The following is a 15,374-nucleotide window of genomic DNA, read 5'->3' on the forward strand; positions in this document are numbered from 1 at the left end:
ATCCTGAAAAGCAAAGTTGAATGAATCAGCAAGAATTTAATCCCGTTTACAGTTACTCTAATTAGCAAAAGTACAAAGTAAAGACCAAACAACACAGGTACTTCTTAAAACAGCAGTGGTTTGATATGCCAAGTCTTTTGATTTTTCTTGCCATTACCAGGTTTTCAGGACGTGGTATCTAAAATTCGGTTTGGGACATGAACTTCCCATAGGGAGAGGAGAAAATATCCCTGAAGTTAGGACTGCAAGAAAAATGCCAATCATGTAAAAATTATGACCCTAAGAAACAAAAAGCTGAACCTCACACGCAAAGCAGAAATAAGACTGAGTTCTGTCTATTCTCCCCTACAAATAAGTAACTACCCTTGACAATTACGCATTAGAAGGAAACAGGACTCCAATTATTGTTTCTAAAGAAAAACATTTGTAGCACATTTCCATAAAAAAAAAAAAGACAGACCATAAGGGCGGAACTCCTGGACGCAGACAGAAATACCCTGATTTAATAGGAATCATGAATGTTACATACTTTTAAAGATCAGGTCTTGATGTTGTAGAACCACATTAGCTAGATAATCTACTGACAAACTGCTTTGCACCCAAGGAATTGTCGCTTGAAATTTTAATAACATCCCAAATATTAAGAAGCTGTCTTACAACAAAGAAAGATCTAATACATGATTTCCTGCAACTGGCTAGTTACCAGAAATCTTTAATGTGAGATCTGACGCATTAATCCTGTTGTTGTGGCTGCTACTGTTCAATATCTAGGGAATCGAGATCTCTGTTAACAACAGACAATTACAGAGCATTAATACTTGTGTTCCCCCTCAAAAAAAGGCATCCTATTTCTAAGTAAACAGTAATTATAATCTTTTACTACATTTCTCACTTTTTTCCACATTTTGCTAACGGAAATTGTGTTTTAATTGTATCTAGTTTCTTTTGTGTTGTTTATTTCTCACTTTTGGAGAGGGTCACTCCATTTTCATCATATTCTTTAGCAACAGTAGGAAATGTCTGACTTTTTACAGATTTCTTAACCGGTTGAGCAAATCTTAATACAAAACAACATGAGTTCCAGCCATTACAAACCCTCTTTGGAGTAAAGCCTTTTGTCTATGATTAGGCCTACGCAGAAGTACCCCTAGGCCTCGTGAGAGATGATTTTAGAAGTCTTTTTTAAGCTAAACAGTTAACCATAGAGGTTAGCGATGAGAGGCACTGACGGCCAGTTGCAACCGAGCTTCTTTGCAAAGTTCCTGAATGGAACAAAGAGCTCTTGAAGCCATTGCACAACCACAAACCCAGTCAAAACAGCAACAATCTTCACTACAGATGTGACCTGTGCTTCGTTAATTCAGAGCTGAACTTCAAGTAACTCGCAAAGTCGGAAACTACCTCAGATCGGATTTAATTCCGAGTTAGGGATGAGTGTACACAGAAGCTATTTGCCAGAAAAACAACGCTCCCTGCAGTTGGCGCCTTATCCTTTTACATGGCCAGCCTCCAACATCAACTTGGAGATTTCCTTCTTCTAAATGCTGGCAGCTACTAAAACACAGGTCGATGAAAACACACTGTTCTCCTTGTAATATATGTAATGTACCATGGTGGTGAATTCTGTTGGTCAACTCAAAAATAATCAGAACTAAACAAAAAGGTTAAAAAAAAAAAAAAAAGACTTCTTCCTTACATAGAAAAAACAAAATCCACCAAAGACCCACATATTCTCTCCTTTCAGTTCCAATCCTGGCTGGCAAATAATACCAGAGGATATAAAGTTCCTTTATATTGTGTACTAATAATCACAATACATTAAACGCTAAAATTAGAGAGTGCTTAAAACACAGTGCTTTGGAAGAAAACAATTATTGTAATCAGACGCTGTAAAACGGCTGCTGTACTGCAGAATGTGTAATTTCATTTTCTTTCCTAAAGTGATTTTTTAAAGACATTACATAGTTAAAACCACATTTAGTTCTCACATTTCTTTCAAAAATGGAGAGCAATACAAGCACTGCAAGGAGAAAAGATCTTTATTTTTAAAATATAATCGATCAGTATTCTAACAGCAATAACAATGGTGGTTTTGTGTTGTTTTTTTCCCCTTAGCTGGAACAAGGAGAGAATTCCCAAAGGTAGGTCCAGTTCCCTACCACTATGACAACCACACCATGTTGCCCTTTCCGCTGGCATTGTAAGACTCAGCTTAGAAATATCCAGGCAAGTAGCAGCAGTGCCACCAACAGATTTGAGCTGACAAATCAGTAACAATAACCTGGTTTTAAGAACCCGTAGAAAACAGATGCCAAAAGAGAACTGGCACCACCTTTATAAAAGTTTACTAGAAGTAATTCCCTTTGTATATGTAACACTGTCACCCTTCATTACAGTTGTTTTTTTAAACTGATTTTTTAAACAATATTTTACCAACATTTTCATTTTCTCTAACGAACCCACAGCAACAAATAAAATATACACTTCCAAGTATAACAACAAGAGGCTGCAATCATAACCAATCACTCCAGTAACTAAATATTGACAGAGCTAAAGATTTAGGGGATAGCCCTCCCTACCATATTTTCCTCCTCACCTATCCTAAAAACATGCCTCCAATGATCACTGGACGCTGTAAGAAAATAAATGCTTGCAATACAACACTTGAAGAATTTTCCAGTTGTGACAACTGCAAGAAGAGGTGAAAAATAAAAATTATACTGAATTTTAACATAGCTTTAAATAAAATTTTGAATATCATAAGATTTGTAACAGCTACACTGGGTTCTACTCCATCAGAAAGACTGTGGTTCTGGGGTTGCATTTAAACATACAATTTACAGATATTGAGGAGCCAGGCTTACACTCAGAGTAACAGAATATATCTAACTACATATGGTACGGTAATGAATTCCTCACAGTAAGGAATGGCTTGGTATCTGTAGCAAATGACTATGTATTTGGAGAAATTTAGAAACTGTTTCTAATAATGCTTTGAAGGAAAAAAACTGAGACTCCTTCGCGACTGCAGATGCAATGGACTTCTAATTCCCTGAGTTGTATTTTTGTCCTCTGTATGTCTCCTCCCGCAATCTTCACATGAATACGCTCTCTCCAGTACCAGCAACAGCCTTTTGTAGTGTTTTGATCAACTGAAACATAGCAGAATTCTTCTGCAGAGCTTCTGTAACATGAAATATTTAAGAATAAAAAAGCAGTAGAAAATCATGTACCCTTCTCCAATTACTTCTTACAACATCAAATATAAGCTCACAAAATACCCTGTAACATTATTTTCAGCTCTAGAATAGTCACGACCTAAATTATGCTGTAGTAGCACGACGAACCCAATTATTTGAGGGCAACAGACTGAGTCTACCTCCATAAAAACAAATCCCCCAAACCTCCTCAGCTCTGCAAATGTATTGCATCAATCTTTCCCCTCCTCTTTCCCATTCCCTGCAATTCTAAGTGACTTCCTAGTGTAAAATCACTAGCGCAATTGCGTTTGTACAAAATCAAGGCAAAAAAAAATTGAATGGCTTCAGAAAGCCACATGCATGCAAAGCGACTGCTACTGCATCAAAGTCTTGGACTTAAATTCCCAGTCAATATTGCACATCACAAAACATTTGAAATTATTAATATAAAATAAAAAATGCAAGCTACTAGATTTGAAAGCTCATTGGAAATAATGTTAGAGACGTACACACGTATTCAACTGTACGATCAAGCTTTGAGATTTAACTGATGGCTGCTGCAGAGCAGCTACAAAAACTGCCAACAATTTGTATGACAGTTTTAAACGTTACTTGTGCTTCCCCCGACTGCTGTGTATCAAATTAAGTATCTTCAGATGATAAAAGCATTATAATGCAATCTTATTCATCAGATTTTCTCCTAAACCAACTTATCACAAAGTCTCAAAAGGAACTGAAAGAGACTCATTGACATTTCTGCCTATATTTATGAATGCTGCAATAGCTGAAGCTTTATTTGTAACAAGAGGACAATATTTAGATATAGATACTTGATTAAGCGATGAATCAGCTTTTTACTCCAGAAACCCTATGCCTGGGCTAACATGGAACTCGCACAGGAGCCAAAGACACGTATACACACCAGAGGATTAAAAACATAAAGCCCAAGCACCACCCCGATAGCCAACCCCCTGTGAATGCTGACCTAGTTCCCACTAAGCCTTTACCCCTTCTTTAAGATTGTTTTAAGAATGAAATGTTTTTCAGAAGAGTTTAAGAAGTCCTGCAGAAAGTTCGTAAATGGCAACGATGCTATGTCTGCATGAGATTTGTCTACCATGTAACAGAGAACGTAATATGCAACATGCAAATTATTCTGCTCACTTGAGCTGCATCCAGACTAACAAAATAAAAGAGCAACTTCTAAAAGTGTTCCCTGGCATTTGGTAAAGCTGCAAGTAAGGTTAACTGTTACGGTGCTCGCTCAACTCATTCACAACATAGTTACTGCGGGTATCTGTGAGAACATAGGACATGAGACTATTGGGCTTTCAAGAAATATCTCAGTCACCTGAATCTCCTAGAGCATTCTGTATGCATATCACATGGTGTTCGCCCTTCTTTTAGTCACACACAAGAAAGTCCTTATTCAAGGTCCTAAAGGTGCCCATGCCACCTTCACTCTGGTCTACTGTCATTTTTCCATCACCTTTTTATCTCCGCAACTTTCTTTTCACATGCCTACACTTCAGCTTCTCACCATGAAGGTACTGCTATCAAAATATTAAATCTCTGGTCAGGAGGGCGTTGTAAGAAATGCAATCACTCATTCTTTAAAAACTATAGGGTTCAAAATTTCGGTGAAATTAAACAGTCTGCTAGGAGTCAGACAGCTACAGAAGCCAGATTATTTATCAAATTAAAACACTGCATTGCTAGTGGGCTGTGTAAGAGAACGACATTCTGAAAATGCTGAAGATGAACTTGGAAAGAATAAAGCCTTGCTAAGGCGTCTCCCTGCCCAACGCACCGAGCTTGCACAAAATGAGTAAGGTTTGTACAGAGGCAACTGAGGAACACAACCTAAGAGCAAGCTACTGAAAGCATCATTTACACTAAAGAGATGATCACTTGAAGTGATTCATTCCTCTCCTTTTTTTAATTTACACATCTGCCACATGCATACTCGTGTTATGTGGACCCATCTATCTTCCTCTGCCAACAAAAGATGTATTTTCTCCCGCACGCTTCACACTGCAGTGTCAGGCTTGAAGGCTGCCTGGTTTTATTTTATTGCCACTGATACATTGGGAAGATGAACACAGGACATTCAAAATTTGTTTTATTCACATTTTCACATCCCTTCACCTAGAAACAGTGATACGAGTTTTCATGAAAGCCAACAACACAAAAAGATGCTTGCAAACTGCAAATCCTCCTGAGGATATTGTAGTTCTCCAGGACGCTCCACACCTCTTGGGCAGTTCTCGCTACCGGGGGCTTTGTTTTCTTCCTCTTCTCCCATTGCACAGAGCAATAAGCCTCGTGTAACACCTCCTCTGCTTCCAGCCACCAGGCTGGAGAGAAGAAATTCCAGGGGATGAACCAGCCCCAAGGGCCAAAGCAAGTGAAACCAGAAGGGAGCAGCCTCAGATAACTGGTCCCTGTTGTTGCTGCTCCAACATCCAACATTTCCACAGGCCTGGCCCTCAGCACTGTTTTGCCTGCCTCCCCCTCCCCACCTCACCTCACATGCTCTCCATATCCCCGTCCGCTCCCGGCTTTCCTTTCAACACGTCCTCCCCTTGTCCTGTTTTTCCATTCAGACAATCCCTCCTACAAAATTCCACTTCAAAATAATGACTAGCAATATCGCCGCACCATCTGCTTTCCTAACATATCACTCTTTCTACACCTTTTAACGTCCCATTTAAACAGAACACAATTTTCTTGGAGCGAGGACTACCCACCATTATCCACACACTGTCTAAAACAACCGGGTTCTGTTCTTAAGCCTTTCATCTTTATTACAGCAGTGGTTAAAAACACCAATTTATTTCTTTGATTAGGCTTCCAACTGCTGGCATAAGAACACAAGCTCACCAAAATCTGACACGCTAGCACAATCTGTAAATGCTTAGCAGAACTTTATTTCTTCCCACCCGACCGAAGGTTTTGGTTTAGATTTTTTTTTTAATGCATCAGACTCAAAACAGGAATCCAGCCTGTGATGATACTAGGGTCATCTTTGCATGGGATTTGCAGGTTTACAAACCTGTCTAGTATACAGGAATGCACAAAGTCATGAAGAACCATACATAAAAAGTAATAAAGAATGGCCTGAATCACCATGGCAAGTTAAATTACTTTATTCACAACAAATGCCACTTTTCCCAAAGTAGAGAAAATGGGAGGATTTAAAGTAGTAGCTCTTGATACAGAACATAGTTTTAGTCAAATGATGATGTAGTTATTTTGTATTATTCCCACGTTTTCTGTCCAGGTAAAACACACCATAAAAAATAGAGAATGTAAAAATAATAATGTTGGGGTCTATACAGTTATACTTTACTTGAGGTATCTACATATAAGTGTTACAAACACTACAAAACAAACCTGGCTGTAAGCAGGAATGACGTGAAGCACACATTCAGTCACCCCAGAGGATGACATTGTTAAATAAACGAAGAGGTAACAACAAAACACACTGAGGAGAAAGAGCTCTGAAATGGCTTTGACTTATGCTGTGAAGTAAGAAATTAAGCATGAGTGAGGGGGAGAAGTCTTGCAATAACACAGAGGCAAGTCCTTTGTGGTATACCCCAGAGGTCAATACTGGGCCAGTACCGTTTAACAATTACCTCAGTGACCTGGACGTTGAACAGGTGCACCCTCAACACGTTTGCAGATGATACAAAATTTGGAGGAGTGCCTTACACACCAGAGGGTTGTGCTGTGAGATTCAGCAGGACCTTGACAACATCAGGAAGTCCAGCAAAGGGAAACACAAAGTCCTCACCTGGAGAGGAACGACTCCACACATCTGTACAAGAGGCTTTGCAGAGAAGGACCTCGGGGTCCTGGGTGAACGCGAGCCAGCAACGCACCTCAGCAGCATCCCCAGCTGCGCTAGGAACACCACCCAGGTCAAGGGAGGCGACCCTTCTCCTCTCCTCGGCACTGCCGAGACACGCGCAGAGCAGCGGGTCCAGGCCTGGGCTCCCAGGTCCAAGGCAGACATGGACACACTGGAGCCAGGGCATGAAGGCGAGCGAGGGCTTACAGCACCTGACGGACAAGGGGAGGCTGTGTGAGCCCCGACCCTGTAAGCCTGCAGAAGAGGACTGGGGTTGGGGGAGGCACCTTATCAGCGGGTATAAATCCCTGACGGGAAGCAGGGAAGGTGAACAAGTCTGACTCTTTCCCAGTGGTGCCCAGTGAACGGACAAGTGGCAACGGGCACAAACTGAAACATGGGAAATTCCACTCAAACTTGAGAAGGTAGTGGGTTGTTGTTGTTCTGTTTCTAAAACTGTGAGAGTGGGAAAGCACAACACAACAACTTATTACTCAAAGGGAGGTTGTGGAGTTCCCATCCCTGGAGCTGCTCCGGGTGACCCTGCTTGGACAACCCAGATGATCTCCAGGTCCCTTCCAACCTCACCAATTGTGCAGTTCTGTGAGCGTTAATCTGAGGGCAAAACCACACTTCAGCTGAAGGAAACGCACAAACAGCTAATACTCAGAGCAGCACTGGGTTGTTTTTACTGCTGCGATTTAGGCCTAACAGTAAAGACGGTTAAGCCATAGTTCTATAAAGCTAATTCAAACAGCTCAAATATTAAAATATTTGATTCCAAGTATTTATAAAATATTGTCAGTGTATGTCAACACAAGAAAGAGCCTATAATCCCTTCTAATTCCTTACAGATATTAAAATGGGTTTCACTGCTTATAAACATGAATTCACAGAACCTCTTGCTTAATGGTCAACGGATAAAAACAACACAGAAGAACACGAAGGAAGAGTGATCTGCAATGAGAGCCTGTTGTAACACCTTTGCGAGGTTAAATAGGTAACTTTTAAAAAGGAAACGTAAAAGCTGCTATATTGAGAACTCCACAAAATAACCTCCTCATCTGGATAATAAATATAATAGGGGTGGCAGCAATAAAAATTTGTTCATTACTGATCTGAAGGCAGTACCTGCAGAAATGAGGGCTGAATCAGTTTCCAATTCCCACTGCTTAATAGGATCGGTGCTATACAGAAAACTACCTAGGTAGTTTCAAACACAAAATGAACGACTCATTATACATCTCATTATACAAAACTCAGAAAACTTGTATTGTAAACCTCCCCTGAGGAGTAATGCCAAGTATTATGGATTAGGTGCAACATTACACAGCCCTTCCAATATTCGCACCGAGTACTGCATGTTGATATCGCACCTAAAATAGGACATGCAGCCTTGCTGTAGTAAACACTCGTTTAGTCAGCAAACAGTATAGAGGTGCAATTTGAATGTAAATCAGCAGTGGCTGCTCATTCTCTCTGTAATTTGGGGAGAAAGAACCTGTCACTGAGGGACAAGCCCAACCCAGCAATGGTATATGTAGTGAATACTCTTTCCAAATCTCTACTGGCTTTCGGTAATACTACCAAGAGCTTCCAGGAACTTTTACAGCAGTAACGTAACCAACTCAAAGCCAAGTTGCTGGCACCCTTCCCACACCCTCTGGATGCCACCATGCTGCCCTGGACACAGGAACAGGCTGTACGGAGCACCTCGTGCTGACAGGAGCGGTCTCAGGAAGCACAGAACGGCTGAGGCTGGAAGGGACCTCTGGAGGTCACCTGGCCCAACCACGACCGCTTGCCCAGGCTCACGTCCAGCCAGATTTTGAATACCTCCAAGGAGGGAGACTCCACAACCTGAAAATCTGAGAGGGCATGCACACATACACCAAAGCCACACACGTGAGCTCAGCAACACACAGGCAATGTTATGGGCTGCATACATATGTGAGTGGTGGAAGAAGCTATCTGAAATGGCTGTCTGCACGCTGATCGCAGGACAGGGAAAAGCAGGAGCATGCAGACATCAAATGGCTCTGTAATAACTCGTGAGCCACTCCCGGCCATCAAGTGCGAGGTTTTATTTAAGCACTCTGCCAAAATACCCACAAACTCCTAACACACCTTATAGCTGCTCTGTAAAAAAACAGCTCTTGAAAGAAGAGAAGCTTAACAAGCATGCATGAATGAAGCCTGTGCAAACGCTGGCATTTCAGGCAATCCCTTTATCTCTTACAATTTTTTTTTTGATATTTGTTTAGATTCTTGCGTATTTTGGGCTGTATCCTCATCCTTAAAGTCACTGTAGCACAGGCAGGAAAACACTGCCTGTTTGTACGCTCACAGATTTGATTCTTCCTCTGCATTCTGCAAAATTGTTTTCACCAGAATACACAGAGGTATCATGAGCAACAGTGCAATTACAGCCTAACTATGCAGATTTCATGGCAGATCTTGCCAGCCAGTCCCTGGACCCTGTTAATCAAGTCTAGGCTTTAATGTTATAATTGTTACCATGACTATAACTTTTCTCAGCGTATAAAGGAACATTATTTTGCTATTTACATAAATTTATCATGGGGCAGGGTAGTATCATAGAAAAAAAATACTGCCTGCAGACAGTAACTGCTTCATTGTATTATCAGTTTTGCTACTGACGTGATGTGGGACCCTATGCAAATCCATACTTTTCTCTACCTAGGTATATCTCGCCATCTGTCAAGAATACGTTCCTGAAATGCACGATAGCAATTCAATAGACAGGGAAACAATTTTTCCCCATAGAACAAGTTAATATAGAGGAGATGTACACAGGAACGTAAGGAAGGCACACAACTTTAATATGCAGGGACGGTACATACGACATGGCAAAGAGAGGAAGAAGCAAGTCCATCAAGGGTCAACTTGACGTCCAGCAATGACAGGTGAAGCGCAATAGATGCAGGCTTGTCAGAGGCTGGCTTTGTGACAGCTGGAGATGCAGAATGCTTAATTAAAAAAAACCAAAAACATCCCCCCCCCAAAAAAAAAAAACACAAAACCACTCAAAGGTTTGCTGCTAATTGGCCTGAGACTTTGATCAGGAGATCTCCCACAACATGAGACTGAATCTCCAGTGATGCTGTCCAATCATTCCGAAAGCTTTCAGCTGCTTCATCTGAGACCAAACTTCCAACATAAATCTTTCAGTGCGAGCGTTCTTGCTGCCTCTCTCTGAACAGTTCGTTTCATTGTCATCTTCGTCCTTCTCAGAGGCACGCTGAGGTCAATCAAGTCAATCAAGGGGAAAGGACAAAAACAGGGTAATGACAACAGTTAGCAGAACAGGGTATTAAATGATCGATACTGGAAGTCTGAAAGAGGAGACTGAGAAGAAATGGATAGCATGGTGTTACCACACCTGCCTCCTTCTTCCAGAGATTTATCTTGTCTGCTCAGACTGCAAAAATTACTAAGCAGGAGCTGTTTCTCACTGAGTGTTTACACATTGCCTAATCCTGCCAACCTCAGTTGTGACATCCATGTGCTACTCTGGTAAAAATAAGAGAGACGACTATTTTCAGCCCAGCGTGTTATTTTGAGGAGGTTCCTCTTACACACCGAAACAGAAAATATTTCAACAAGCAGCCAAAAAAGACCCACAAGAAATACGTAGCAGAACTGGAAGTGGTATCTGAGACAGATAAGCTGCTTCCAGGGGTGCTGAGCATAGAAATGAGTTCCAAGTCAGGTACTGTGGACAATACTCAGTATGGACCCAGCTACTTTGTGAAAAATTCGGGACTCTACAACACCTGAAGGGGTTCTAGGCACATAGTGCCAGTTACACATCTATTTCTGATTGAATTATAAGAGCACAAACATTCAGTGACTTGACCGGGAGCTACTCCCCAGATGCAAACAGAACAATGGTTATGAAACCAATGGCTGGATTCTAATTAGAATATCAACTTTGTCACAGTATTTTAAGGTTTATTTAAGAAACAATTATAGCAAGTCTACATATACACAGGTACTTAATTTGCTGCTTAACGAGTTTCATACCAGCAGAGCAGAATCTCACAGTTTATTCAGGCAGCCTCTCATTGCTCAAATACCTCAGCAGGCAATCTATACAAAGTAGGTAACAGATGCCTCCAAAAAAAAGTACAGTTTTTAAAAAATACAAAACAAAACAAAAAAAACCCTAAACCAACAAATGAAACAAAAAACAGACTAGAAAACATATTATTTTTAAAAATCAGGTAAATTACTGGCTAATGACCTCCAATCACATCACTGACAGACCTCAAACACCGAGAACAATCTCGGCATAAATGCCTTATCCCAAATTCCTCAATTCCTACTCGAGCCCTGTTCACATCTTATGGAAACTACAAACCTCTGGAGAAAAGCGAAACAAATGGGCATGAGGCTATTTTTCAACTAGCTCTTCAGAAGCATGAGAAGCCTGCCACTGCCCAATGCAGAACTGGTATGCTGGAAGTGGAGCTACACTGTGCAGCCCCAGGCCAGTTGTACCTGGGTATATTGAGGGAGGAGAGTAGAGAGGTAAGGCAGAGGCATAAGCCACACCACAGTGGCTGCAACCTATTTTGCATCCTCATGTCCCCCCCAGTGAAGGAACTGGAAGACCGTAAGAGAAGTGCCCGCTCCTGCAGAACTGAACGTTGGAAGCAGGGACAACCAGAAGGATCCCTGGCTGCGAACGCTGGGATAATGAAACAAGAGGCTACGGGGAATGGCTATCGCTGGACAACGTGTCTGGAGTGGTAGCAAGAATGAGGGGAGGAAAAAAGGTTAATCTTGAACTGAGCATAAAAAGCAGCAAGTTCCTGTGATGAGCTCATTCCTTCTCAAGTGAGCAGCAAGGGAGGAGAGAGAGACACTGGGATGGGATCAGATATACAGCCTAGCCAGGTCAGTGAAGGGGGAAAGGGGAGGGAAGAACAGAAGAAGATAAGCAGGCCCCCTCACTGAGTCATAGCAGAGCTACCGCCGCTGGAAGGGAGCCAGATCTGAGCTGGAGCATTTGCCTCTGCTTTTTTCCTCTCGGAAAACCGAGAAACTAAACTCAGCTGCCTACCTGAGACGCATTCACACTTGGTTGGCTCCAAACCCCTGCTCTCAATTATGCCCAGCCTCAGAAAAACTCGGGGCCAAAAGTAACTTAAAAACATCCTCTTCTTCAGCTGAGTTTTTGTGCTGCCTTGAAGTAAGATTCAGTCTTGAATCAGTGATTTCGTAACCCAAAATTCTTCAAAAAGAGATGAATAGTGGCAGTTGAGGACAGCAGTCTTATGTTATCCCTGAAATTAGACACCACTTTTTCTAAGGTAAATTTATAATCTGCCTTCTCCAAAGTCTCTTCCATCACTTGAACAAACATTTCCCAGCCTAACAGCCTTCAAAGCAATTTCAAAACATGTACCTATTTCTGTAGAATTTATCATGTGTCAGCCTCATATCATACCCAAATCTGAATTCTGATTATTTTTTTTTTAATATTTCAACTATCCATTTAAAATACGCATTATCATGCACCAACAGACATCTTCTGTGTGGCTTAAGAGTGTCCTCAGCTACTTGGACTCAGTGTTGTTAAGTGAAGTGATTAATTTAGCAACCGCAGCTCATTTATTAATGTCTCCCGTAACACGACACGTATTCTCACCCTGGTTTCGTTATGGATGGATTTACAGTTTGCTTCTGTCTTTCAGCAGTTGAACAACACCTGACAAACACGCAGCCGAGCATTCAGACTCTTCTTTGGAGATAGTCAGTGAAATCCTGCGGAAAAACTCCAAGACCTTGAAATGGCCAAGAGCTAGCAGGAAATAAATCACAACCTTGATAGCTCCACATGCCACGACTCAGCAACAAGAATGACAACTCAAGAACCACCAATTAAAGAAAGGACCATACATAAACAGAAATTCAATTTTCAGCATGCTTTCATTGTTACAAACAGGCCTTGCCATTTCTCAGAGGTTTATTTTTTTTATAAAAAGCATTTACAAAAATTGCTAGCCAGCAGAACAGAAATACTGCCTGAGAAGATAATGAAATTTTGTTTCATAGTTAAGCATTACCTAGTGAATTAAAGCCTATTGTTTTTAAACAATATCACGAGACTCCTTTAGAAATGCAAAGATGTCTCATCAAATAGTATCTATGATCTTATACAACAAAGCGTGAATTTAATACTGCTTTTACTGTATTACCACCATGGCAGCGTTGCAGCATTTCTGAAGTTTTACTTTTTGCCCGATTCATTGTGCCAACAGACGTGCAAGTCTGCTTTTCAAGCACCAAACCACTAAAATGAAATGAAATGGCTTAACCAGCTAAGATGCATTCAAACAGGAATTCTAGCAGTGCTTCACTTCGCCGTTTGCCATCGCAGTCAGAATTCTGCTCTTTGTGTTTCACAGAAAAACAGAAAATAGGCGGGCTCTAGGCTTAAGGAAAGTTTTGATTCCTTGCCTTTTGAGCTCTTATTCAGCAAAGATGTAGGACACCAAAAGATGACTCGCATGGTCTTGCTGAATAGAATGACATTTCTTCTTCTTCGAAAGACCTAAAGAAGTTGTCAAGCATTATCACAAACACAGCTCATTCTGGGAGTTCAGTCCTTCGTTATTTTTAACTAGAAGCCTTGTTTTACCTCCCCCAACCACCGTTACCACAAACCACTTCAATTTTGGAATGGTTTGCCAGTACAATCTCTAAATCAATTGTTAAGTATAGGATTACAAAAAAAAGCCCTCAAAGATAAGAACATTGGCAACCTTTGCCATTCATACACCTCTTTGAACGCAGAAGAAGAGGCAGAAAGAGCACGCGCCTTCAGAACCAACGTCCATTGCTGGTCGCAGACACAAGATACACTGCTGCCAGACGTTTTAACTTTCTGAACATCTGCATAAACCACTCACGTACACCAATCAATCTCCCTTCACTCAGCAGGTGGAGTTTGGAGCCTGGTCTGAACCTGACTCCCAATTAGCTGCACAGCATGGACGCGCAGCTTTAAACATACCAAGATTCGTGCAGAGCTAATCATGCCAGAGGTGAAGCAGCCTACGCAGACGTAGTGGTTTGCTATCACGCAGGCAGCGTGGCAACTGAACACCTGTCCTGCAGGCAAGACGTACATGTTAAACCCAATGAGACAGGGCTTTTCTCCTCCCGACCAACTCACGTGAAGACAAGCATCACGGTGCCTGTAAACCAGACGATAAGCACACACTATTGCCCTATATGGTGTATTACAAGTCGGTTTTACCTTTTTTTTTTTCCCTCAAGGAAAACATCAACGTAGATGTGACTGTACTTGATTTCATTTTATATTTTGACTCTCGAGCCAAGAATCGGATAGCCCTCTCTCTGAGGTCAGGCACTCTGCTTCTGACAATGACCGCTTACTCCCAACACCTCTGAAGACAGGCTTACAGGTTTGTTTGTTTGTTGTTTTTTTAATAAAGATAGAGATGCAATAAGAAACTCTTGAAGACATTGAACAAACATTAGGTGGACAGAAAAGAAGAGAGCCGTAAAAAAGTTTAACAAGGAAATACAGAGAGGATAGCCAAGTCATGCTTCCTTTGCAGACTATAGTAAAACGTGCTTTCTAACCAAGATGAATTAGAAACACTTCAATTATGCAAACTAACATTAAAGCTTATGGTTTGGGAAGCCAAGGATTTCCTACTGTGTTCCTAATAGCTGGACAACTAAACTACTGCACTGTTTACTTTAGGATGCCACATTCATGATATGGCATAGCCTAAACATTTTCTTTAAAGAAAATAAGCCTTAATGAGTTAACCACACACACACGCATGCACACAAAGCCTGCTACCTGCCAGACAACCTCAGGCTCTACATTTTTTAATAATGAAATAGCTACTCATGCCATTACATAAATATTATTACATAATATCTCCTTTGTATGCAAAATCAGAGCTACAATAAAATAGGCCCCACTACCTCAATATTGTACCTATTAATCCCACTCATCCACTTCATAATTCGGAGCTGGAGATGCACCAGATCACAACAGCTTTAATACCTCACGTTTCTCTGTATCTGAGAACAGATAATTGGGAAAAATGAAAAATGTCTGTTCTGCCATGTAAGTGGATGAAGGAAAGACGCTATTGCTGGGCTATTTTATTACACGTTTTTTGTCTTGCTTAACGTTTAATGTATACGAGCGATACCTTTTTCAACGTGTCAATAAAACACGGAGAAATACCTTAATCCCCAAGGTCAGCATTATACAACGTAAGCATAAAGGGAACGTAAGCGAT

General features: G+C 41.2%; 1 protein-coding gene across 1 annotated transcript in view; it reads right to left on the reverse strand.

The window, feature by feature from the left end:
• REV3L (REV3 like, DNA directed polymerase zeta catalytic subunit) overlaps nucleotides 1-15,374 on the reverse strand; it is a 125,144-nt gene that overhangs the window by 108,920 nt on the left and 850 nt on the right.

This window comes from Cygnus olor, chromosome 3 (assembly GCF_009769625.2).
Source record: "Cygnus olor isolate bCygOlo1 chromosome 3, bCygOlo1.pri.v2, whole genome shotgun sequence".
Classification (NCBI taxonomy): Eukaryota; Metazoa; Chordata; class Aves; order Anseriformes; family Anatidae; genus Cygnus; species Cygnus olor.